Below are 27,656 nucleotides of genomic sequence, written 5' to 3'. Positions count from 1 at the left end.
CTCTTTATCAAGTCTTAGTGATTCTACTTACTAGTTAAGTCTTACCTCCTCAATACCATTTTATAGTGACATTGCCCTTTCTTTGAATTCTGAAGTCCACAACACACAGTGTCATTTGTCTATATATGATTATAGAACCAGTCTACAGTTGTTTTGAGTGTTTATTTGTATATTGCTTTTCTCCAGCTGAACTATAAGTATTTCCACAAGAAAAGACAATTGAAGATATAACTTCTATCTTCTCTAATATAGAATGTGATACTGGGCACACAAAGGACATCTAATAAGTACTTGTTAAAAAGGGAAGAAATAAGTGAGTAAATGAAGTTAGAGAGCTCAATTGCTGCAAACTAAAAAGTAAGGTTTGTTTATGTTCAATTAAGTTTGGTTTGCTACCTGAAATTTGATTAAATTGTTCCCACATATTTCCAAATGTGGGAGAGTGGAATTGCTTCTGAGATTTAAATGATACAATGATATTGGCCCACATTGGCTTTTTTTGCAAGGTAAATAAGGATTCTTTTACTGATACAAAATGTACCTTCAAGTGAGTTAAATTCCTACCTCAGAATATATAGCTTGTAGAGCATGTAGCAAAATCGTGGAGTAGGAAGAATATAAGCCTTGGAAGAAGGGGCTGCTGCTGCTGCTAAGTCGCTTCAGTCGTGTCTGACTCTGTGCGACCCCATAGACGGCAGCCCACCAGGCTCCCCCGTCCCTGGGATTCTCCAGGCAAGAACACTGGAGTGGGTTGCCATTTCCTTCTCCAATGCATGAAAGTGAAAAGTGAAAGTGAAGTCGCTCAGTCATGTCCAACTCGTAGCGACCCCATGGACTACAGCCTACCAGGCTCCTCTGTCCATGGGATTTTCCAGGCAAGAGTACTGGAGTGGGGTACCATTTCCTTCTCTGGGAAGAAGGGGCACCTAGAATCAAATGCTGAGATATCATTCACCAACTAGGTGGTCTTAGAGAAGTTAATGAGCATCACTCAATCTGCCTCATGTCTTTATATGTATTTTGTGTACAATTACAGGTTTGCATTCTTTTTATGTTCTCAATTCAGCTCAATATAATAGGTTTTCAAGTCTCAACATTGTGTATTAATTGATACTATTATACAAGCTTTTCGTTGATGTTCTAAAATTGTGTTAGGGCCCCCAAAGTTTCTATAGTTATGGGACAGATCTAGAGAATGTCTTTAGCTTCCTGTCACATAGACGAGATCTTTCCTCCCAAGCCCCCATCACATACCATTAGAATATTGTTTGAAAATTGTAACATGTGAAACTTTTTAAAAAACATGGTCCTAATTCTTAAACTTGTCATACATGCAAAGCAGTAATTATAGGCTTCAGAACTGTAGAATTTTGTTCTGAGTTTGATGTAAAAAGGAACAGAAGCGTCTTTCTACCATATCAATACAGCAACTCATCCTATGATAAAGAAAGAGGTCAAATTCAGTTCATTATTTGCTTGTCATCATTCTGCCAATACGGGTTCTCTTAGGCCATCAATTTAACAGGTCTAATATCAAGAGAGTATTTAATAAAGGAATCAGTTTCTCTTTTCCAGCTATTTTCTTCTTAGACTACAAAGCTAATGAAGCTGTTTAAATATGTTGACAAGAAAGAAAAAATATTTTTAAGAACTCTTATTTTTGTCTTCTATCCTCCATTTCATCCTGCTACCAAAACTTTCAGTTAAGGTCAAACTGAGAGCTCACAAATTTCATTCATAGATATGTAGAACAAATGTTTCCAACACTACCCTTCTGATGAACAGCTGAAAAACACAATGAAAATAGCAACACATGGATGGTGAATCATACGAGACAGTATCTCGAGCAAACAGGAAAAAATAACCTTTCTTTTTAGAAAGCTTTCCATCTGTTCTCCAAAGACATGTGCATTTGGTGTATGTACACACGCATGTATGAACAAACACTAAATAAGTCAAATGGTAGATGGTGTAAGATAGTGTAATGATTGCTATATCAATTTTTGCCTGGTAGTGAGATACTATTTGACATATTACTTTATTTATTATATTTGTTTTTTGGTTACACTGGGTCTTCCCTGCTGCTTGTGGTCTTTCTCTAGGTGTGGCGAATGGGGGCTACCCGTCATTGTGGTGGCTTCTCTTGTTGTGAAGCATGGGCTCTAGGGTGCTCAGGCTTCAGGAGTTCTGGCCCGTGGGCTCACTAGTTGTGGCGCATGGACTTACTTGCTCTGCAGCATGTGGAATCTTCCTAGACCAGGGATCAAACCTCCTGTCTCCTGCACTGGCAGGCAGATTCTCAACCACTGGACCACCATGGAAAGTCCTATTTGACATTTCTGAGACTTTTTAAAAATACTTCAGAGAGATTTTTTTATAATTAAGTATGTAGTCAATTTTTGTAAGCAGTCTCCAATGTTTGAGAAAAATGTCTATTCACAAGCTTTTGGGTTTGGTTCTACAAAATCCATTAGCTCAAGCTTGTTAATTGTGTTGTTTGACTCTTCCATACACTTGAGTTTTCCTCTTCTTAACCTATATCTCTCTGAATGAGGTGTGTTAAAATTCCCCACTAATTGAATAGTTTTAGAATTTTTTAAATTTAAAAAATACTTTTAAAATTACCTATGCAGTATTGGTTTTTTTTTTTTTTTTTTTTTGCTTTATATATTTGGAAGATCTGTTAGATGCATTCTGATTCATGACATATATATATATATATATACACACACACATACATTTCCTTTTTAATACTATGTAACAAGTTACTTTATCCCAAATAATGCCTTTTTGACTTGAGGATTATTTCATTTGACATGCATATTGTGGATATCTCATTTCTTTCTGTTCTTGAGTTGGCCTATTTTCTTCTTCTCTTTTGTCATCATATTTAAAGAATTTTTATTGATTAAAAAAAATCTAAGGTGATGCACACGCTGGACACCATGGGCTTGGCTGAGAACCAGGGCCCCAGGTGGAGGAGGTGCAGGATGTTGACAGGTGCAGGATGTCCACGACCAGCATCTATTTCCTCATGATCAGACAATTACTCAGCAAAGGTCCTGTTTCAGTGACCAAGAGCCCCTTGACTCTGCCTTGTCAGGAGGAGCTGGTGGGGGCTCTGATGAATCTCAGTAAGGTCTTCTGCTTGGTCCCTGAAAGAGTGTCCATCTGCAGCTCTGCATGGAAATACATAGAGACAGTTGCTGAAGTCCTGAGTGACTGTCCCCACCTGAGTACTTTGATGCATCATTACTAGTAGGTATTCTTGCATGTGCGTGTGAAGTCACTTCTGTCGTGTCCAGCTCTTTGTGACCCTATGGACTGTAGCTCTCCAAGCTCCTCTGTCCATGGATTTCTCCAAGCTCCTCTGTCCATGGATTTCTCCAAGCAAGAATACTGGAGTGGGTTGTCATTTCCTTCTCCAGGAGATCTTCCCCACCCAAGGATCTAACCTGCATCTCTTAAGTCTTATGCTTTAGTGGGTAGGTTCTTTACCACTAGTGCCACCTGGGAAGCCCCAGTTGGTATTCTTACAAAAGCCAAGGGTAAAAATGTTGGCCAGTCCTTGCAGGAGAAGTTGGACAAAATGAGTTGAATCTTCCAGCCAAGGGACAGAAAACTACTCATATCACCCCTCATGTCACCCTCCTGGCATCTTTAGTAGAAGGTGAGGCTGTTCGTTTGGCCTAGGACTTTGCCTGTGTCTGAAAAGCAGAATTTCCTAGTAAATACGTGGCTGAGTATTCAACCAGACCTCATCTCGGAGGACTGGAGAAGGCAATGGCACCCCACTCTAGTACTCTTGCCTGGAAGATCCCATGGACAGAGGAGCCTGGTAGGCTGCAGTCCATGGGGTCGCTAGGAGTCGGACATGACTGAGCAACTTCACTTTCACTTTTCACTTTCATGCATTGGAGAAGGAAATGGCAACCCACTCCAGTGTTCTTGCCTGGAGAATCCCAGGGACGGGGGAGCCTGGTGGGCTGCCGTTTTTGGGGTCGCACAGAGTTGGACACGACTGAAGCGACTTAGCAGCAGCAGCATCTCAGAGGACAGCATGTGATGGCAGCTAGGAAGAATATGCTGCTGGCTGCATATCAAGTGTGCAAAAGATTCACAGACCTTCTCAATCAAGACTGAACTCCCAATGGGAACAACCAGCCCACCCCATTCCTAGAGACCAACATCCAGAGCTGCTTGTCTCATTTCAGCCTGATTACCCATGGACTTGGCAACCAGGCCATCTGTGCTGCTGTGTCTACCCTGCAGAACTACATAAAAGAAGCCCTGAGAGTCATGGACCATCCTGGAGACCACAGTCCAGCCAATTCTAGCAAAACCCTAGAGAAGATGGAGAAGCACAAGAAGTAAAATGGTGGTGACCCAAGGGCCAAAGAGTCTAGAAGGAAAAGGACTCCCAAACCATCTCCACCAGGGCAGACTGGCACCTCGCTTGCCTGGGGGACAGAGTTGTTACCCACCTTCCTATGAAAAAGGCCTCAGTTGATTTCCAGGTCTTCACATGCCCACCTGGATTCCTTAGTAATTAAGGAGTGCTGAAGTGTCTCCATAACTCTGTGGATGAGATGTCAGAAGGTGATAAGTGCTGGTTCTTTGCCCGTTAAGCTTATGTTTTATTTTTGTGGAACTCCATTCTTCCTTTCTCTGAAAGTGGTGGTACAAGTTTTAGAACCTTTTAAATAAATTCCCCAGGCTAGCAAAAACCCACACACACTCGGCTGTTGAAATATCAAATGATATGATTCAGATCAACAATAACTTTCAGTGTTAAGGTAAAAGTATATAGCTTCTTCAGTCTCATCTTACATACCATAGAAGGCAAGGATCCTATCCCCACATAACAAGTGGTTAATAGGTGGTATTTGACACACTTTAAACCCCTTGTTCAAAAGGGCCCTTTGGGTTTTACGAAACTTGTAGAAACAAAGCCTACTGATGGTTTTATGTTTTCCTTAAAAAAAAAAAAAAACTTTGAAAGTTAACTCTTCAAATAGGAGACTCTTTGAAATGACATTTTTTTTTTAAGGTACAGAAGCTTTATTCTGCATATTTATTTCACATCTTGGTGTTTCGAAGAAACTTGAAAAGGGAGGCATGAAGCATTGTTTTTTTGCTGTCTGTCATGCCCAAGTCCCAGAGGAGGCTCTGTGTTTTAAGAAACTGCATTGAATGTACAGATTTTATTTATGCATAATTTAATGGGGTCTGTAAATACGGGTGTACTTCTCATGATGTTTTGAGAAATGGGATTTGATTTTAATATTAATTTTTAAAGGTGACAGGGTAATCTAAGGTACATCTTTAGGTTTTATTTGTGTGTACTATTAAGAGTTAAGAGGATTTTGAGCTTTGTTCTTGACTCTGGAAGACCTATTTAATTGAAGCTTTCAGTTCACAAAGCAATAACTTTGTCTCATTTCTGTTGGGCTGAACCCAAAAATGTGTGTGTGGGTGAACAAGGAGTTTTAGAATTGAACTCCTTGCCTCTCAGTGTTCCCTAAATAATTGTTGAATATATGAAACCTGTGTAATAAAAAGTATTCTTCATAGAAAAAATCTGAGGTGAGAAACTGTAGCTGAGTTGAATAACTACATATATTTGTGATTACTAATATCTTTATTTCTAACATCTTTTTCATTTTCTGTGTATCATGCCTTCTCGTGGTTTCTATTTTTCACTGATTTTTTAAAATTTCTTTTTTTTCTCTCATTTGTAAGTTATCGTTCCATTTCTTTCTTTTAATGCAAACCTTTAAATGCTTAACATGAATACTTGACCTAAAAAGTTAGTGTCTTTACCCTCCACCTGAACAAGAGAAGATCTGGGAACACAAACTCTAAGCAGAATCCTCCTGCCTTCCATGTTTTTGTTGTCTAGTATTTAGCTGCCCCTCATTTATTAACCTCCCTTGTTACTGTTTTATAGTTAATATTTATTTAGATTTGAACTCCATGTTGAGCAATGACAACTCATATTACTCTCACATCCCAGTTCTTTATCTTGGGTTCCATTTCCTTCTTATTGAAATATATCCTTTAGAGTTTTTTCAGCAAAGTTCTATGCATGTCAACTCTCTCATTCTTTGTTTTTCTAAAATTATCTTTGTTTTGACTCAGTCTTGAATGAACTCAATCTTGCTGACAATAGAATTGAAGTTAACAGTTGAAGATAGTATTCAGTTATCTTTTGACATTATTGTGAAGTCTCAGTCTAATTTTTGTTCTTTGGTCTTTTTTCCTGTTTCACCATATTTTTGGTATTTTGCAGTTTCACTGTGTTGACCTCTACCCCATTCTCTCTAATCTCTCTTACTGGAATCTTATTAAATGTGTATTGTATCTTCTTATTCTTGCCTCCATGTTTCTTAGGTTTTTTTGGGCTATATTTTCCAACTCTTCATTTCTCTTTGCTGGATTATAAGTAATTTTCACAGGTTTGTTTACAGCTGTCTTTAACATAGACATTAAATTTCAATTTTGATTACTCTTTTTCAAATAACTCTCTTCAGATACTATTTTTTTCATGTTTTTCATTATTGTTTTAACTCCTATTTTTAAAACGTCTCACTTTAGTCTCCTTTTATATATAGCTTAAAAGTCAATGCATTACTCCCTCAATAATAACTTCATTAAGTAGTTTGCTATGTATCCTTCTAGTGTTTCTTTATACAAATATAAGGATTTTTAAATGTGTATTGATTTTTCTCCCTTGTTTACCATAAGGCAACTTTATATACTATATTAACATTGGTCTGTTTTGCTTTTTGTAAAACATGACCTTATTCCTTTATGCCTTTATGTAGCATTCCATTGTGTGGATATATCACGGTTAATTTAACCAACACCTTACACTTGGATTGTTTCTAGTTTGTTGTTGTTGTTGTTTTAACACTTAAAGATAATACTGTAGTGAAGGTCATTTTGAGAGCACTCAACTATATGGGATAGAGTCACAGAGTGGGATTGCTGGGTCAAAGCATAACTATAATGTAATTTTAATAGATACAACTCAATTGTTCTTCATAGTGGTTAGAACATCTTGTGCCCCACCAACAATCATGTAAGTGCCTTCCTGATTCTCCACAGTATCCCTAGTAATGAAAGTGTTAATCTCTCAGTCATGTCCACTCTTTGTGACACCATGGACTGTAGCCCACCAGGCTCCTCTGTCCGTGGGATTCCCAGGCTAGAATACTGGAGTGGGTTCCTATTCCCTTCTCAAGGGGATATTCCTGATGCAAGAATTAAACCCAGGTCTCCCACATTACAGGCAGATTCTTTACTGTCTGAGCCACCAGGGAAGCCCATATCACTAGCAGAGTGTGTGTCAAATTTCTTTAATAATTAAACATTTTTTAATTTTATATTATAGTTGATTTAATAATGTGTTAGTTTCAGGTGTATAGCAAAGTGATTCAGTTATACATATATATTCTTTACCACCCTGAATGTCTGATCTCATCTATAATCATTTTAACATACATCACATCATCTCTTTTAGATTATTATAATGTCTCTAGTTCTTAGTATCTTCCTGAGTATTATTTGTGGACTTCTCCCTCAGTAAGGATCCTTTCTTCTCATGTTCATAGTTGTGTTAGTGAGCATCTCTTGCTCAGATTTTCTCCCCCTACCTTTTCTGATTATCTATTGCTACAAACAAATTACTCCAGAGCATAGTGGTTTAAAATGACTATGTTGCTCATGTTTTTGTAAGTCAGAAATTCAGGAAGGACTTGACTGAGTAGCTCTTACTTGAGTTTTTTCATGGTTTGGCCGTTAGATGCCAACTGAGCCTAGAGTCATCTGAAGGCTTTACTGGGTTAGACATCCAAGATGGCTCATAGTCATAGCTGGCAGTTGGTTCTGGATTCTGGCTATCAGTTAACAGCTCAGCTGACATGTAGGGGGGGCACCTACATGTGAACTCTCCAACATGGCAGTCTCAGAATGTACTTCTTTACATGGAGGTTTAGGGCTCTAGCATAAGTGGTTCAGCACACAAGGTGGTAGGTTCAAGACCTCTTTTTGTTAATTTATTTATTTTTAATTGGAGGATAATTACAAAATTGTGTTGGTTTCTGCCATACATCCACATGAATCAGCCATAGATTTACATATGTCCCCTCCCTCTTGAACCTCCCTTCCACCTCCCACCCCATCCCACCTAGCCACAGCAATCAGAGAAGGAAAAGAAATAAAAGGAATCCAGATTGGAAAAGAAGTAAAACTCTCACTGTTTGTAGATGACATGATGCTATACATAGAAAACCCTAAGGATACCACCAGAAAATTATTAGAACTAATCAATATAGTAAAGTCACAGGATATAAAATTAATACACAGAAATCCCTAGCATTCCTATACACTACCAATAAAAAATTATAGAAATTAAGGAAACAATCCCACTCACCATTGCAATGAAAAGAAAAAAAATACCTAGGAATAACTCTACCTAAAGAGACAAAAGACCTGTATGCAGAAAACTATAAAACACTAATGAAAGAAATCAAAGATGACACAAACAGATGGAGGTGGATTCTTTACCGCTGAGCCACCAGGGAAGCCTTGTATACACACCCACACACACACACACACACACTAAAATATTACTCAGCCATAAGAAAGAATGAAATAACGCCATTTGCAGCAACATGAATGGGCCTAGAGATTGTCATACTGAGTGAAGTAAGTCAGAGAAAGACAAATACCTCATAGGTATAATATAAAAAATTATATAAATGAACTTATTTATAAAAACAAAAACACAGAAAATGAATTTATGGTTACTGGGGGAAAGGATGGGGGGGAGGGAAGGATAGACTAGGAGTTTGGGACTGACATGTACACACTGCTTATATTTAAAATAGATAAGCAATGATGACCTGCTGTATAGCACAGGGAACTCTGCTCAATATTCTGTAATAACCTAAATGGGGAAAGAATTTGAAAAAGAATAGACACTTGTATATGTATAACTGAATCACTTAACTGAATACCTGAAAATAACACAACATTGTAAATCAACTATACTCCAGTATAAAATAAATTTTTTTTAAGAATGAAAAAAAAATAATGTAGCATCACTTCAGCTGTACTCTGGTCAATGCAGTCATGAGCCTGCCCAGAATTAAGTGGAATATCAAGAATATTTTGACCAATATTTTCCAAGCCATCACATTTCTGAAGTCCCATGTGTCCTGGATTGTAGAAGGATCTCTACAGGATGTGTTTCCATTTCTTTCAGCCAGGTGGCTCAGATTTTATTGGTCTGAAACCAATATTGATTTTTCAGCTTAGGGATTCTCATACCATTTAAGCAGAAAATTCATATTACACATCTAGCAGAAACCTGTGACTTCATATTCTTCAGTTCAGTTCAGTTCAGTCACTCAGTCATGTCTGACTCTTTGTGACCTCATGAATCGCAGCACACCAGGCCTCCCTGTCCATCACCAACTCCCAGAGTCCACTCAGACTCACGTCCATCGAGTCAGTGATGCCATCCAGCCATCTCATCCTCTGTCGTCCCCTTCTCCTCCTGCCCCCAATCCCTCCCAGCATCAGAGTCTTTTCCAATGAGTCAACTCTTCGCATGAGGTGGCCAAAGTACTGGAGTTTCAGCTTTAGCATCATTCCTTCCAAAGAAATCCCAGGGCTGATCTCCTTCAGAATGGACTGGTTGGATCTCCTTGCAGTCCAAGGGACTCTCAAGAGTCTTCTCCAACACCACAGTTCAAAAGCATCAATTCTTATTCTTAGAAACTAAATCCATTTAAAGTTGTGGGTGGAGACCACCTCCTTGTTAAATCCTTGAGCCAATCAGGGTTCTTCCCACGCCCAAGGTAAGAGAAACCCAAGTAAGATGGTACATGTTGCAAGAGGGCATCAGAGGGCAAACACACTGAAACCATACTCACAGAAAACTAGTCAATTTAATCACACTAGGACCACAGCTTTGTCTAACTCAATGAAACTAAGCCATGCCTGTGGGGCAACCCAAGATGGGCGGGTCATGGTGGAGAGATTTGACAGAATGCGGTCCACTGGAGAAGGGAATGGCAAACCACTTCAGTATTCTTGCCTTGAGAACCCTATGAACAGTATGAAAAGGCAAAATGATAGGATACTGAAAGAGAAACTCCCCAGGTCAGTAGGTGCCCAATATGCTACTGGAGATCAGTGGAGAAATAACTCCAGAAAGAATGAAGGGATGGAGCCAAAGCAAAAAGAATACCCAGCTGTGGATGTGACTGGTGATAGAAGCAAGGTCTGATGCTGTAAAGAGCAATATTGCATAGGAACCTGGAATGTCAGGTCCATGAATCAAGGCAAATTGGAAGTGGTCAAACAAGAGATGGCAAGAGTGAATGTCGACATTCTAGGAATCAGTGAACTGAAATGGACTGGAATGGATGAATTTAACTCAGATGACCATTATATCTACTACTGTGGGCAGGAATCCCTCAGAAGAAATGGAGTGGCCATCATGGTCAACAAGAGTCCGAAATGCAGTACTTGGATGCAATCTCAAAAATGACAGAATGATCTCTGTTCGTTTCCAAGGCAAACCATTCAATATCACGGTAATCCAAGTCAATGCCCCAACCAGTAATGCTGAAGAAGCTGAAGTTGAACAGTTCTATGAAGACCTATAAGAACTTTTAGAACTAACACCCAAAAAAGATGTCCTTTTCATTATAGGGGACTGGAATGCAAAAGTAGGAAGTCAAGAAACACCTGGAGGAACAGGCAAATTTGGCCTTGGAATATGGAATGAAGCAGGGCAAAGACTAATAGAGTTTTGCCAAGAAAATGCACTGGTCATAACAAACACCCTCTTCCAACAACACAAGAGAAGACTCTATACATGGACATCACCAGATGGTCAACACCAAAATCAGATTGATTATATTCTTTGCAGCCAAAGATGGAGAAGCTCTATACAGTCAGCAAAACCAAGACCAGGAGCTGACTGTGGCTCAGACCATGAAATCCTTATTGCCAAATTCAGACTTAAATCGAAGGAAGTAGGGAAAACCCATAGACCATTCAGGTATGACCTAAATCAAATCCCTTATGATTATACAGTGGAAGTGAGAAATAGATTTAAGAGCCTAGATCTGATAGACAGAGTGCCTGATGAACTATGGATGGAGGTTCGTGACATTGTACAGGAGACAGGGATCAAGACCATCCCCATAGAAAAGAAATGCAAAAAAGCAAAATGGCTGTCTGGGGAGGCCTTACAAATAGCTGTGAAAAGAAGAGAAGTGAAAAGCAAAGGAGAAAAGGAAAGATATAAACATCTGAATGCAGAGTTCCAAAGAATAGCAAGAAGAGATAAGAAAGCCTTCTTCAGTGATCAATGCAGAGAAATAGAGGAAAACAACAGAATGGGAAAGACTAGGGATCTCTTCAAGAAAATCAGAGATACCAAAGGAACATTTCATGCAAAGATGGGCTCGATAAAGGACAGAAATGGTATGGACCTAACAGAAGCAGAAGATATTAAGAAGAGGTGGCAAGAATACACAGAACTGTACAAAAAAGATCTTCACGACCCAGATAATCATGATGGTGTGATCACTGACCTAGAGCCAGACATCCTGGAATGTGAAGTCAAGTGGGCCTTAGAAAGCATCACTACGAACAAAGCTAGTGGAGGTGATGGAATTCCAGTTGAGCTATTCCAATTCCTGAAAGATGATGCTGTGAAAGTGCTGCACTCAATATGCCAGCAAATTTGGAAAACTCAGCAGTGGCCACAGGACTGGAAAAGGTCAGTTTTCATTCCAATCCCAAAGAAACGCAATGCCAAAGAATGCTCAAACTACCGCACAATTGCACTCATCTCACACACTAGTAAAGTAATGCTCAAAATTCTCCAAGCCAGGCTTCAGCAATATGTGAACCGTGAACTTCCTGATGTTCAACCTGGTTTTAGAAAAGGCAGAGGAACCAGAGATCAAATTGCCAACATCCGCTGGATCATGGAAAAAGGAAGTGAGTTCCAGAAAAACATCTATTTCTGCTTTATTGACTATGCCAAAGCCTTTGACTGTGTGGATCACAATAAACTGTGGAAAATTCTGAAAGAGATCGGAATACCAGACCACCTGATCTGCCTCTTGAGAAATTTGTATGCAGGTCAGGAAGCAACAGTTAGAACTGGACATGGAACAACGACTGGTTCCAAATAGGAAAAGGAGTTCTATTGTCACCCTGTTTATTTAACTTATGTGCAGAGTACATCATGAGAAACGCTGGACTGGAAGAAACACAAGCTGGAATCAAGATTGCTGGGAGAAATATCAATAACCTCAGATATGCAGATGACACCACCCTTATGGCAGAAAGTGAAGAGGAACTCAAAAGCCTCTTGATGAAAGTGAAAGTGGAGAGTGAAAAAGTTGGCTTAAAGCTCAACATTCAGAAAACGAAGATCATGGCATCTGGTCCCACCACTTCATGGGAAATAGATGGGGAAACAGTGGAAACAGTGTCAGACTTTATTTTTCTGGGCTCCAAAATCACTACAGATGGTAACTGCAGCCATGAAATTAAAAGATGCTTACTCCTTGGAAGGAAAGTTATGACCAACCTAGATAGCATATTCAAAAGCAGAGACATTACTTTGCCAACAAAGGTTCGTCTAGTCAAGGCTATGGTTTTTCCTGTGGTCATGTATGGATGTGAGAGTTGGACTGTGAAGAAGGCTGAGCACCGAAGAATTGATGCTTTTGAACTGTGGTGTTGGAGAAGACTCTTGAGAGTCCCTTGGACTGCAAGGAGATCCAACCAGTCCATTCTGAAGGAGATCAGCCCTGGGATTTCTTTGGAAGGAATGATGCTAAAGCTGAAACTCCAGTACTTTGGCCACCTCATGCGAAGAGTTGACTCATTGGAAAAGACTCTGATGCTGGGAGGGATTGGGGGCAGGAGGAGAAGGGGACGACAGAGGATGAGATGGTTGGATGGCCTCACTGACTCGATGGACGTGAGTCTGAGTGAACTCCGGGAGTTGGTGATGGACAGGGAGGCCTGGCGTGCTGCAATTCATGGGGTCACAAAGAGTCGGACACGACTGAGCGACTGATCTGATCTGACCCTCAGTGAAGGGACCACTCTTTTGGAAATCTGGTTTTATAAAACAAAAGACATTCCATCTCATCTTTCATTGATCCAAGGCCGTATCTTCTGTCCCTATTGCTAAGTCGCTTCAGTCGTGTCCAACTCTGTGGGACCCCGTAGACAGCAGCCCACCAGGCCCTGCCGTCCCTGGGATTCTCCAGGCAAGAACACTGGAGTGGGTTGCCGTTGCCTTCTCCATTGTGTGAAAGTGAAAAGTGAAAGTGAAGTCGCTCAGTCGCGTCCGACTCGTAGCGACCCCATGGACTGCAGCCTACCAGGCTCCTCCATCCATGGGATTTTCTAGGCAAGAGTACTGGAGTGGCTTGCCGTTGCCTTCTGTCCCTATATGGCTATTAAATCCCAATACTTGGCCACAAGGAACTTTAGTTGGATTGGATGCTGAGCCCTATCCCCAGCCGAAACCCGTGGAGCCTTGTTTTCGATTTCCTTAGTTTTGCATTGTAAGGATTTGCTTTCCTTTATTTTGAACTAAGCTACATATTTGCAAGTTATTGTTCATTTATCCTATCCAGCATCTCTGTGTGTCTGTAGTGAGAGGGTAATCTATAGTAATTCAGTCCAAGATGGTCCCCAGAGGTCCTCAGTTCTCCAACAAATTTCAAGGTTAGATAAAAGGAGCATTGTTGAATGATTGTCCTTGAAGGTAAGTTTAAGAGGTCAACATTAGTGGACAAGAATAAGCATTTTGCCTCCACTAGCCTGCTTTTCTGTAAGGGCATCTCTTTCTTACTTTCTGATCTAGATCAATGGGCAGATGCTATGTTAGCCAACCTCAAATGGCAGCTGAAGCATGTGTAGTCACTACCTTTTTGCCATCCAGTGCAGCTATTCTTCTTGTCATAGATTTGGCAGGATAATCAATAGGACCCAAATGGCAATCAACTTTATGTGATTGCACTTGGTTTCCCATCGATTTTAGTGCTGACTCTATGGCAGAATAATGAGGGAAATCTGATGCCAATCATTGCCTGTGAATGCCACTGCACATCTTTCTAGGTGACTGAACAACGTCAAAGAGAGTGGGAGACAGAGACATGCTGGCAAACAACAGTGAGGACCGAGCAAGCCCCATTGCTGAAGATGAAGAAAAAGATGTTAATAGAGATGTGAAAAGGAAAGCTTGACTTATGATACCCCTCTGATCCAAAACACCATTGTAAAACCTGGGTTGGTACAGTGGAGGATAAAATCAGCCTCAGGGCCACATAGCCTGAAAAAGATTTCAAAGTATGTTTCCCTAACAATCATGATGTTTAGTGGCTTAATCTTAGTGAGGAAATCCTGGCTTTAAGTTCACATTTGGAAATGATTAATTGCTTTTTGACCATCAAATGTCACTTTCTTGAAGCCAAGAATCACATTTTTATTTACCCACAAAGTATTCAGCCGACCTATGCCATATAAATTCTCAATGAATAATTGATGGAAATCTATGTTATACATTTTATAGGTAGCTTTTTATAATCCTGGACCTAGTAATGTACTATAGTATTCCTCACACTTATCCAGCCAATATTGACATCATCGTTTGACATATATCAGAGCCATCACACCAAGCAAAGGATCACAATAGATCTTAATAAGGAAGCAAAGTTAATAAAAACAATGAAACACATTTTACTTGGAGCTTATATTTTAGAAGAAATCTACTCCGCCTTTGTGTTATTTAGTTCTGACTTTGGCAAAAATTTTCTGCAGAGTATGTTTTTAAATGTTATTTCTATTTTTGAAAAGGAAATGTATTCACAGTAGCCAAAACTTCAAGTAATATGGAAAGACATATATTAAAGCATATCCCTTCTGCTGTCTCCATCTACTTCTTTCTCACCAGTCCCTTTTAGGCAATCAGTCATCCTACTTAATTGTGTTGCAGTGCTTGATGCAATCACAAGCAAATATGAGTAATTATTCCTATAGTCTCCATTTCTTCTACAAAAGGAAGCATACTCTAGATGTTCTTCTGCCTCTCTTTTTTCACAATATAACCTAGAAATTTTTTTCCATATTGGTACATAGAAAATAATACTTTCATTCAGTTTGAGCAACGGCATAGTATTCCATTGTGTGGCTGTGGCAAAGTTTATTTAACCGATACCCTATTATTGGACAATTGGGTTGTGTTCAATCTTTTGCAATTACGAACAGTGCTGCAATGAGTAACCATGAAGATGTATCATTTCTTACATGGGCAATTGCATCTGTGTAATAGGTGCAAAAGGTAGACATGTTGGTACTTGTGATATTGTCAATCTGCCCTCGATTCAGGTTACAGTGTTTATATTTCTACATGTGCTGTGTGGGCGTATCTGCTGCCCCACAACTTTACCCGTAGAATGGGTTGTCAAATGTGTATAGAGTTTTGTCCACCTGACAGGTGAGAAATAATAGCTCAGTGTAATTTTAACTTGCATTTCTAAAATGATGACTGATGTTCAGCATATTTTTACATGTTCTAAGGGCCATTTATATTGGTTTTTTTTTTTTTTGGTATGTGTTAACTATGTCCATTCTTTGTCTATTTACCATGTTTATTGACATGCTTTGATGGTTTTCTTGTTTCTTGCTTACATTTAAATGTTCAATTCATTTGAAACTTGTTCAGTTGTACAGTTTGAAGTATAGATACAACTTTGTACTTTTTTTTCCGTTCACAACCAAGTAGTATAAAGTCCTTTATAAGTCTACCTACTGGAAATGACATCTTTAGCAAATGCTAACATCATGTACGTCAAGGCTGTGTATTGTCACCCTGCTTATTTAACTTGTATGCAGAGTACATCATGAGAAATGCTGGGCTGGAGGAAGCACAAGCTGGAATCAAGATTGCCGGGAGAAATATCAATAACCTCAGATATGCAGATGACACCACCCTTATGGCAGAAAGTGAAGAGGAGCTAAAGAGCCTCTTGATGAAAGTGAAAGAGGAGAGTGAAAAGGTTGGCTTAAAGCTCAACATTTAGAAAACTAAGATCATGGCATCTGGTCCCATCACTTCATGGGAAATAGATGGGGAAACAGTGGAAACAGTTTCAGACTCTATTTTTTGGGGGCTCCAAAATCACTGCAGATGGTGACTGCAGCCATGAAATTAAAAGACGCTTACTCCTTGGAAGAAAAGTTATGACCAAACTAGATAGCATATTCAAAAGCAGAGACATTACTTTGCCAACAAAGGTCCGTCTAGTCAAGGCTATGGTTTTTCCAGTGGTCATGTATGGATGTGAGAGTTGGACTGTGAAGAAGGCTGAGCACTGAAGAATTGATGCTTTTGAACTGTGGTGTTGGAGAAGACTCTTGAGAGTCCCTTGGACTGCAAGGAGATCCAACCAGTCCATTCTAAAGGAGATCAGTCCTGGGTGTTCATTGGAAGGACTGATGCTAAAGCTGAAACTCCAGTACTTTGGCCACCTCATGCGAAGAGTTGACTCATTGGAAAAGACTCTGATGCTGGGAGGGATTGGGGGCAGGAGGAAAAGGGGATGACAGAGGATGAGATGGCTGGATGGCATCACCGGCTCGATGGATATGAGTTGGAGTGAACTCCGGGAGTTGGTGATGGACAGGGAGGCCTGGTGTGCTGTGATTCGTGGGGTTGCAAAGAATTGGACACTACTGAGTGACTGAACAGAACTGAGCGACTGAACTGACCTGAACATCATGTACATGGTTTAATTTCTGGACTTCCTAATTCTCTTCCATTGGTCTCATTCTTTATTCAAGCACTTTTTTTTTCTTATTTGTCTGTGTTGCATCTTACTTGTGGCATGCGAGATCTTCATTGCTGTGTATGGGATCTTTAAGTTGAGGCATGAGGGATCTTGTTCTCTGACCAGGGATTGAACCTAGGCCCTCTGCATTGGGAGCATGGAGTCTTACCCACCGGACCACTAGGGAAGTCTGAAAGCACTTTTTAAGTTGCTGAGCAAGCCAAGTATGTTTTAATTCTGATAGGGTCAGTGTCCTTGTATGGTCTTTCTCTTTCAGAATTCCACTGGCTACTCTTGCTTATTTTTAAGTGAGTGTTTCTTATAGTTTTGTTTGTGATCATTTAACCTTGGGTGTGAGGACATGAAGGATGAAGCAAACTTCTGCATATTTCATAGAAACTTCTTTATATAGATTCTTTTTCTCTCCTTGATTTAAAAAAAAAAATGAGGCTGAATGTTTTGATGGGGAGTTTTCTTTTGAATCTAAGGTTAAGTTTGCATTGGCTAACATATCCCCAAGGAAGTTTGTTATGAAAAATTAACTTGTCTTACCAAATAAAAATAGCATGGTGAACCCATGGTAGTCAGAATACCATCTTCCCTGGTCCTAGAATGGATTAAGCCAATAAGACCCTGGCTTCAGGTCTAACAGTCTTAAGGGAAAGGGTTCAGGAAGCAGTTTTCTGGCTCTGAGTGAAAGCTGGGAGAGATGCCTTGACATTTGTGAGTGAATGTTCCACAACTAGCTAGACAACTAGCACAAAAACACAGAAGTTCAGGGCTGCCTAGTGCATTCCGGGAGTGGCAAGTAATTCGGTGGAGCAGTAAGGAGATACATGGGGGCATGGGTGAGGCCTATGTGGCCAGATAGATCCTGCAGGGTCCTCTATGTCAATGCCTGGACCCAAAATCTAACTCCTTTCTTTAGTCTGTGGGAAATCACTGAAGGATTTGTTATTTTGCTGTTTTGCTGTTAAAAATGGAGAAGGAAATGTCAACCCACTCCAGTATTCTTGCCTAGAGAATCCCATGGACAGAGGAGCCTGGTGGGCTGCCGTCTATGGGGTCGCACAGAATCGGACACGACTGAAGTGACTTAGCAGCAGTAGCTATTAAAAAATCTTACTTTCATACTAAAAATAGTGCCCATAATTCTTTCTTGCCACACTCCTCTCTTCCAAAAAGACCACTGCTGCAATTTCTTGTATGTATTTTCTGAGTTTTCTTTCCAGAAACATGTAAACATTATGAGTATATGTCCTTTTTAAAAGGAGATTGTATTATATCATACTGCAATTTGTTTTTTCTTCTTCTTAACTTAATTACTAGTCTTTTCTATAACTGCCCTTGAAAAGCCACATCAATTGAGGGAACACTATCTTTTTACAATCGGTATAAAATAATGATTTTCCTCCACAAAACATACTAAATAAATGCAATATAATGAGAATTTTGACACTGTGGTTTCAAAGACATACTCACCAACTGACTTGAATAACAGCAGTTTCTAGTTGGAAATGAACTACTTTAAACTGTGTACTGTGTTTGGATGAAGCCAAAAGCATCTTGTTTTGTGTATGGGGACCCAGAGAAAGGGATGAAGCAGTGGCACCTCCCGCATATCTTCAGTCTGGAGTTCAGGTCGTCTATTTCCTTGTGATCCAAGCACTCTATGTTTTAGCCTTTAGTTCGCTCTCACTATCTTTTTTTTGTGCTATGACTTTATTTTTAAGAACAGACACAGGGCAAGGTAACTGAGCCACAGAAAAGTGAAGAAAATGGCACAGAAAGCAGAATTTTTAATAGGAACAGCTTCCTTGTGCCCCCTCCACCACCCACCATCCACTATGGGTAAGAACAACGAACCTTAATTATGTGCACACTTGCAAAAGGATGTGTATTCTTTACAGAAACTTGTTTTCATAGTTCCATTGATTTCTTCTTTTAATTCACAAAACATTTGGGGGTATTTAAAGTTAGATTAGAGCACAACACAGTTTACCCAGTACAATTAACCTAGATAGTCTTTCATGAAACAGCTCTTCACTTAGTGGCCAGGCTTTCAGGAACAAATCATAGTCTAGGAGGGAGGATGTGATGGGTCTCCAAGACTGTAGATCACAGCCAAGGCCACAACAGCATGCCCTGATCTGTACAGTTTGGTTTATGACTCTCCAGGGTGTCCCTGGTAGCTCAGCTGGTGAAGAATCCACCTGCAATGCAGGAGACCCTGGTTCGATTCCTGGGTTGGGAAGATCCCCTGGAAAAAGGATAGGTTACCCACTCCAGTATTCTTGGACTTTCCTGGTGCCTCAGACAGTAAAGAATCTGCATGCAATGCAGGAGACCTGGGTTCAATCCCTGCATTGGGGACATCGCCTGGAGGAGGGCATGGCTACCCACTCTAGTATTCTTGCCTGGAGAATCCCCGTGGACAGAGGAGCCTGGCGAGCTATAGTCCATGGGGTCGCAAAGAGTCAGACACAACTGAGTGACTAAGCACAGCACAGTGTCTGCAGATAGCATAGTGACTCAAACCAGCCCCCTCTTTTAAGATTTTTTTTAATATGGACCTTTTTAAGAAAAAAAAAGTCTACTGAGTTTGTTACAATATTGCTTCTGTTTTATGTTTTGGTTTTTTGGCCACAAGGCAGATGGGATCTTAGCTCCCCTACCAGGGATCAAACCTGTAACCCCTGCGTTGGAAGGTTAAATCTTAACCACTGGACTGCCAGGGAAGTCCCTAACCAACCCCCCTTACTAGATGATCTAAATTTTATTTTTTAAAAAAGTCTACAAAAAATGCTGCAACAGAGAACATTTTACACACGTACTAAAACCCTTGAGCAAGAATATCTTTAGGAGACATTTGGGAGTAGAATTGCTGGGTCAAAGTGTGTACACATTTACAATGTGAAAGCCAATGCCAAGTTGTCCTTCCCAGAAACTGCAACAATCTTAAACTGCCATTAACACTGATAAGAGGATGATAGCAAATACTTTCAGATATGAAAGTATCTGTTTTTATATGCATTTCTTTAAATGTTAGTGAAGTATACGAATGAATGAGAAGTATCTTTCATGTGCTTATGGCTATTTGCAATTGTTTTCTTTGAATTGCCTTGTCATGCCCTTACCCCACTTTTTCATTAACTTGTTAGCCTTTATTGAATTGTGAGGCTTAAGGATTAAAATACAATCATATTTTAGAAAGTTCTTTGGCTGTAAAGCACCCCATTATCACAGTTTATATATATTAAGTGAATGATAAAGTACACATATTTAGTGATTTCTGAAGATTCTGAGCATAGCTTTCTCTGAGGCTCTCTGACGGAGAAAAACTGCTATTAAAAGCATGCCGTTTATAAAATCTCACAGGCTCAAGCTCACTGAAATACAAGTCTTTTTTTTTTTTTTCTTCAAGTCTGAGGTTTAGACAGAAAATAACAGTAACCAGGGAACTTGATAACCAAAAGAATTGGGAACTATATCTTCTGGCAAATAGACACGGGGAAACAATGGAAACTGAGAGACTTTATTTTTGGAGGCTCCAAAATCACTGCAGATGGTGACTGCAGCCATGCAATTAAAAGACGCTTGCTCCTTGGAAGAAAAGCTTTGACCATCCTAGACAGCATATTAAAAAGCAGAGACATTACTTTGCCAACAAAAGTCCGTCTAGTCAAAGCTATGGTTTTTCCAGTAGTCATGTATGGATGTGAGAGTTAGACTATAAAGAAAGCTGAGTGCCAAAGAATTGATGCCTTTGAACTGTGGTGTTGGAGAAGACTTTTGAGAGTCCCTTGGACTGCAAGGAGATCCAACCAGTCCATCCTAAAGGAAATCAGTCCTGAATATTCATTGGAAGGACTGATGCTGAAGCTGAAACTGCAATACTTTGGCCACCTGATGCGAAGAACTGACTCATTTGAAAAGACCCTGATGCTGGGAATAATTGAAGGCAGGAGGAGAAGGGGACGACAGAGGATGAGATGATTGGATGGCATCACGGACTCAATGGACATGAGTTTGAGCAGTCTGCAGGAGTTGGTGATGGACAGGGAAGCCTGGCGTGCTGCAGTCCATGGGGTCTCAAAGAGTCAGACACTGAGCGACTGAACTGAGACCTTCTGAAAATAAGAATTTGATTTGTCAGACTATTCAAAAGTAGAAAAGAAGAGATACATCAGTATTGTATTAATTTCATAAAAACACTGCTTTCCTTTCTCTATGAGGGTTGGAAACATTTCTTCTTTCTCCTCTTTGGAGAATGCATACTTGGTAGCTGCTGCTTAATGAAGGCAATGTTTTCCTGCTCTGAACTTTCATTTCCCCTATACACAATCTTCATGGCCCAGGTGGGCATTCAGGCATCTTTCAGCCCTGGTTCGAGCCACATTTCCAACAGGATCTGTCTCTCTTCTTGAATGTGAAGTGGGTGCTCCGCCCACAGTAGACATTACTTTGTTGTCTTCTTGGCCTTTGTGGTCAAGTTTCCATTCTTAGGAGAATCTCCACCCTGGCCCCCAAGGTCAGCCAGGTCTTGCTTCTTTTAGAAATCTTGGTTCCCTCAGTCCCACAGGGTCCCTCCAGATCTTGCCCTTCACAGCTGTTTGCCTCTTCCTTAGGCTTTCAACTTCACCTCTTTTAGGAAGTGTGTTTCATTTCCCAACTAGATTATGAGGCTCCTGAAGTCAAGAATCCCGTGGTCAATTTCTTAGTGGCCCCCTCCTGAATGGGGCCTGAAACACTGCCAAGCTTTCAAATAATTATTGACTGGATATGAGTAGGAACTTGGGTGCTTTTAGCCTGTAATCTGAGGTCCTTGTCAGACCTTCCTACCATAGATGGTTTCTTCTGACCATTTCTTCTCTGCTTCAGCCTGGTGACCCATGTCCTCACCTATCTCTTCAACCTTGGGGTTCTCTGACCATTCAGTCCTCACTCTTCTGGTCTACTCATTCTCAGGAAAAATCTCATTGACTCCATATTTTCTGCCAGCAGTGACAAGAGGCCTAGCCAACCTCTGGAATTCAACTCAGGCTCACCTGGCTTAGTCACGTGTTCATCAGACATCTGCAGGTGGACAGCGCTGAGGTGCCTCCAACTCAGCCTATCTGAAACCAGACTCCTTGCTATCTCCCAGCCCTGTTCATGTATCCCCTATCTCTGCCGGTGGCCCCACTGCCCTCCTAGTCATCCAAGCTAGAAATCTAAGCGTCATCCATGATTCTTGCTCACATATCAAACCCTGCCCATTTGAATCCCCTAGTGTCACCCCTTCCCACCCCAACTCTCAGCGCCTTAGCTCTGGAGAATTATAGCCTCTTAACCAGCCTGACTTTAATCTCCTACTTCTCAATGTCTTCCAGAATGATCAAATTTCCCCCATTCAAAACAGTTCCCCAGCTCTCTGTTGCCTACAAGGTGAAGTCCTCTATCCTCAGCCAGTTGTATAAGCCCCAGAGAGCTCTGTCCCTCAGGACTCCCGTTGCACACACAGCTGATGCTATCTGCTCACCCACACCACACCCATGCTATTCTTAGCTCGCCTCTTGGTCCAAATGCCTGCCTTGGCGCCAACCTTCTTCCACTTCCTCTTGACCTGGTCAGCTCTGTTTGTCCTTTAGCACTGGTCTCTGGGCACTCTTCTTCAGGAAGTGCAGCATTTGTTTATATCTGATCCCTTGTGTTTCAGCCCCCTACTCCCAGCTAAGCAGTACCCCAGCCAAATCACTGTGCTTTCGCATGAAATGCAACTTTCTGTTTATTCACGTGATCTTTCTTTTTCTGTATCTGGCTTCCCACTTGATTGTGAGCTCCTGAGCACAGGGTTTGTATTTTATGTATCTTTAGTCTGACACACATTAAGTCTGCTGAACGAAAAACAACAGTGTTTATTCCTCCTCAGGATATAAACAATCGCCATGAGTGATATATGGATGAAATTGTTTACGGTGCTTTATAAATCCACCTTCTACTGCCTCACAGAACATATGTCTGTGAGTTTATGTAGGATAAAGATTTTAGAATTGGTGTCAATGCCATGTTTTATTACATATATTGGGTACTTGTTTGTTCCTGTGCAACTTTTTCTGGCTAAACATCAACACATCATGACAGAGTGGGAGGCGTGAACTCCGTGCCTGTTGTGAAATGACCATGGTATAGGTTAAATGTGTGTGGCAATAGGTTGCTTATATAATCAAATTTGTCTGGATGTTGCTTCTGGGATAAGAGCAAGCTGCCAAATGTTGAGGGGGTAACCACAAGCATAAGCCAGAATAAATCAAGTGGCTGTCAGGATAAAGAGGACTATAAAACTGGCAATGGAGAGGAAAAGAAAGCAAAACAGTAGTGCCTTGTATTCGTGTGGCTGCTATCAGGGCTCCTGGGTCAGTATTTCTTATCAAATGGTAACTCTAGCATCAGAATAGAAAAGAAAGAATTAGGCAACTTTATCTTGGTTTCAGGTCCTTAGTAAGGAAATATGATAAATTTTCAGATTCAGCTTAACATATAGGACGCAATTATCAGCAGTCTTTCAAGTCACTCCAAGTGTGAACGTGTTCTCAGGGGAACCTGTTGGTCAGCTTCTGTCTCCTTCTGCCCCCTAGTGGTTCATTTGGAGTTGTTGACACGCTTAACCTTGAGCAGTTGGGGGCCCCTTGTGCAGGAAAGGGAAGACAGTTTTGCCTAGAAATGAAGAAAACAGTATCTCTGTATATAGACCCTAGCATTTTTAAAATTAGAATTTACAGAGTATATTTCTTTTGTAGCTATCCAGAAATCACCCACTCCTGAAAGCCTAGTTTAACCTATAAAACCAACATTATCAACCCTTACTTTACATAAGCCTGGCCATGCCCTCAAAAAACATTGTGGCTTCTTGATTCTTGTAGAATGATTGACACATTGATTTTATTACCTTCATCTTGTCTAGAATTATTAATAGTTCCTTGTTCTGCTTGATCTTCCTTCCCTGTTAATCTTTGTGAGATTTGTGGTTTGTAATCGTTTTGTAGCCAGCATTCTCAAATAATGTAGTTTTCATTTTATATTAATCTGAAATGGAATGTTATTGGGTAAAATACCCCTTAGGAGTATAATGAAAAGGATGCATTAATTTTCAGGGCAAGAGGGCTAATAAGTCCCCTCTCCCTTAAATCTGTATTAATTGCTAATAACTTTTAATAGAATGGAGTACATGAAGCTAATTTCGATTACTTCTTTTCAATGTGCAGCATATCTGAAATGCTTGGCCAGAATAAGAAAAGAAGCTCTAGAAGGTCGAGTACTTAATAAACATGCTTTATGATACTGCAGGTTGTAAATGAGCCCAAATTGAAAGAAATTTGGGGCTTCAAGAGGGAATGCTCGTGTTTTGAATTAAAGGGGAATGTAATACGGAGACTTGAACATTTTATGAGCACACACACGAGCAAAGCTTCATAGGATATACTTACCGCAGGGGTCCCCAACCTCTGGGATCTAGTGCCTGATGATCTGAGGTAGAGCTGATGTAACGAAAATAGAAATAAAGTGCACAACAAACATAATGTACTTGAAGCATCCTGAAGCCACCATCCCATCCCCAGTCCATGGAAAACTGGTCTTCCACGAAACTGGTCCCTGGTGCAGAAAAGGCTGGAGACCGCTGCTTTATAGCATCATTATAGAAAATAAGCAAGAGGCAGCATAGCGTGGTGGCTAAGTGTGTGGTACCGGTTCCAGATTGATTGAGTGAGAGTCCCAGTTCTGCTAGGTGACCTTGGGAAAGCTGCTTAACCTTCTCATTGCTTAGTTTATTAATCTGTAAAATGGAGATAATGAGAGTGCTTTCTAATTCATATTGTTGCTGTGAAAATTAAATGGGATAAAGCCTTTAGAACAGTTCTTGAGATGAATGTCATCAATCAACATTAGATATTTTTAGTACTAAAAGACATTCTCCTTTTGCATGCCTATGTTCACTGAAGCACTATTCACAATAGCCAAAAAGTGGACGTGATCCAGATGTCCATCACAAGACAAATGGATAAACAAAATGTGGTCTACCCATACAATGGAGTATTATTCAGCCTTATAAAGGAGGGATATCCTGTTTCATGCTACAAGATGGATGAACATTGAAGACATCATGCTAAGGGAAGGCAAAAAGGCAAAGCACTTGCTCAGTCGTGTCCGACTCTTTGAACTCCATGGACTGTAGCCTTCCAGGCTCCTCCATCCGTGGGATTCTCCAGGCAAGAGTACTTTCCTTCTCCAGGGGATCTTCCCAACCCAGGGATCGAACCTGGGTCTCCCACATTGCAGGCAGACGCTTTACCGTCTGAGCCACCAGGTAAGCTCATGCTAAGGGAAGCCAGTCACAAAAAGACAAATACTGCATGAATCCACTTACATGAAATATCTAAAATAATCAAATTTATAGAAACAGAAAGTAGAATGTGGGGGAAGAGAAAAATGAAAAGATTTATTTAATGCATATAGCATTTCAGATTTACAAGATGAAAATTTCTGCAGATTGATTGCACTACAGGGAAAATATACTTAACACTAATAAAATGTACACTTAATAGTTAAGATGATAATTTTGGTGTGGTTTTCTACCACAGTTAATAAAAAAAAAAATCTCTTCTGAACAAGAGTGATTTTCCAAGGAGCTGGGAAAGTTCTATGCCTTGATCTTGGTGCCAGTGATATGAGTGTGTTTACTTAGTCAAAAATCATCAAAAACATGTTTATGATAGGAGTACTTCCTGTTTGTGTCTTACACTTCTATGAAGAGTTTAAAACAAGGATACTCCCTTCAGAGACTTAAGCTTGCAATCTCATAGCCAGGCAAAGCAAACAATTGCTTACGGAAACAGAGTTTTAAAATACTAACATATACAGCAGAAATGACTATTCAGTCAAATAGAAATGACTGTTTGGCAAAGCAGGTAAGCTCAGAATTCAAAGAATTAAAAAAAAAAAAATCTTTGTATAATGTTATAGCCAGAAGAAACTTAAGAAAATGTGACACAAGGAAATGGAGAAAGAATTCTTGCTAATCTGTACAAGGATTTTATTCACTTTTCCAGCCACCCATACTTAGGGGAAGACTCAGAAGAACTCAGTGACACAAAATATACCTTTTTAAAAATAACACACAAGCACTTATGATAAATTTTGCCTATTTAAAGTGTACAATTGAGTTATTTTCGTATATTCAGAGTTGTGCAACCATCGCCACAATCAATTGTAGAACATTTTCATCACCTCAAAAAGAAACGCTGTATCTTTTAACACTTTCAGTTTCTCCCCAACATCCACGCCCTCGTCCATCCACCCATGCTGCTGCTGCTGCTGCTAAGTCGCTTCAGCAACCACTCATCTACTTTCTGTCCCTGTAAATATACCTGTTAATTACATTTATATAAAGAGAATCATACAACATATGATCTTTTCTGACTGGTTTCTTAGTGTAATGATTTTGAGATTCAGCCATGTTGCAGACACATTTCTTGTGTGATTGTTCTGGCTAGAACTTTCTGAACAAGGTAGAAAAGAATTGCTAATTCCTGGGATAAAGCACTATGAGTTAAAACATATATATTGTTTTATATATTGTTATATAATTTTATATATTGTTAGATTTTATATATTTTATGTATTGTTAGATTCGATTTGCTACTGTTTTGTTTAGGATTTTTTTCCATGTTCATTGGGATATTGATCTGTAGTTTTCTTTAATATCTTGTTTAGGTTTTGGTATAAGAATAATATTGTCCTTGCAGAATGATTTGGGAATTATGCCCCCCTACCTTTTTTTTCAGTTTTATGGAATATTTTGTGTAGAACTAGTATTATCTCTTTCTTAAAAGTTTTGCAAAATTCACCAGTGAAGTCATCTGGACCTGGAGTTTTCTTTGTGGGAAGATACATTTTTCCCTCCTGCACTCTATTATTAACTTACTAACTGACTTATTTACCTACTTAATTTTTGTGATAAGAACATTTAAAATAAGATCTACCCTTAGCAAAATTTTAAGTAAACTATGCAGTATTATTAACTGTAGTCTCTATGCTGTTATTCTAGGAGTTATTCATCTTGTCTAACTGAAACTTTTTATCTTTTGACTAATCCCTCTTGTTTCCTCCTTCCCCTAGACCCTGGCAACCACCATTCTACTCTGCTTCTGTGATTTTGACTATTTTAAATTCACAATAGCGGTGGTATCATGGAGTATTTGTCCTTCTGTATCTGGCTTATTTCACTTAGTATATTGTCCTCCAGGTTCATCCATGTTGTTGCAAATGGCAGAATTTCTTTCTTAAGGCTAAATAATATTACACTGTTGTGTACATCACATTTTAAAATCCAGGCATCCAATGATAGACATTGGGGTTGTTTCCACGAATTGGCTATTGCGAGTAATGCTGCAATGAACATGGGAGTACAGATAGCTCATTGAGATCCTGATTTCAATCCCTTTCAATACAAACCTAGAAGTAGGACTGCTGGGTCACGGTAGTTCTATCTTTACGTTTTTTAGGAACATTCGTACTTTTTCCCATAGTGACTGCACCAGTTTACCTTGCTACCAAGAGTAGGTGAGGGTTCATTTTTCTCCACACCCCTGGCAAAAATTACTTCTTTGAAAATAATAGCCATCCTAATAGCTGAGATGATCTCTCATTGTGGTTTTGATTTGCATTTCTTGGGTGATTAGTGATATTGAACACCTTTTCATATACCTGTTGGTCATGTCTTCATTGGAAAAA

General features: G+C 39.9%; 1 pseudogene; it reads left to right on the top strand.

Annotated features, from left to right (window-relative positions):
• The first annotated feature begins 2,927 nt into the window (after positions 1 to 2,927).
• LOC147340163 (transcription factor AP-2 gamma-like) lies at positions 2,928 to 4,374 on the top strand (annotated as a pseudogene).
• Positions 4,375 to 27,656: the final 23,282 nt, after the last annotated feature.

Source organism: Bos grunniens, chromosome X (genome assembly GCF_055505025.1).
Source record: "Bos grunniens cultivar Pamir isolate PY7600 chromosome X, Bosgru_T2T1.0, whole genome shotgun sequence".
Classification (NCBI taxonomy): Eukaryota; Metazoa; Chordata; class Mammalia; order Artiodactyla; family Bovidae; genus Bos; species Bos grunniens.
The sequence above is the reverse complement of the archived record's forward strand: the minus strand, read 5'-3'. Positions and strand labels throughout refer to the sequence as shown.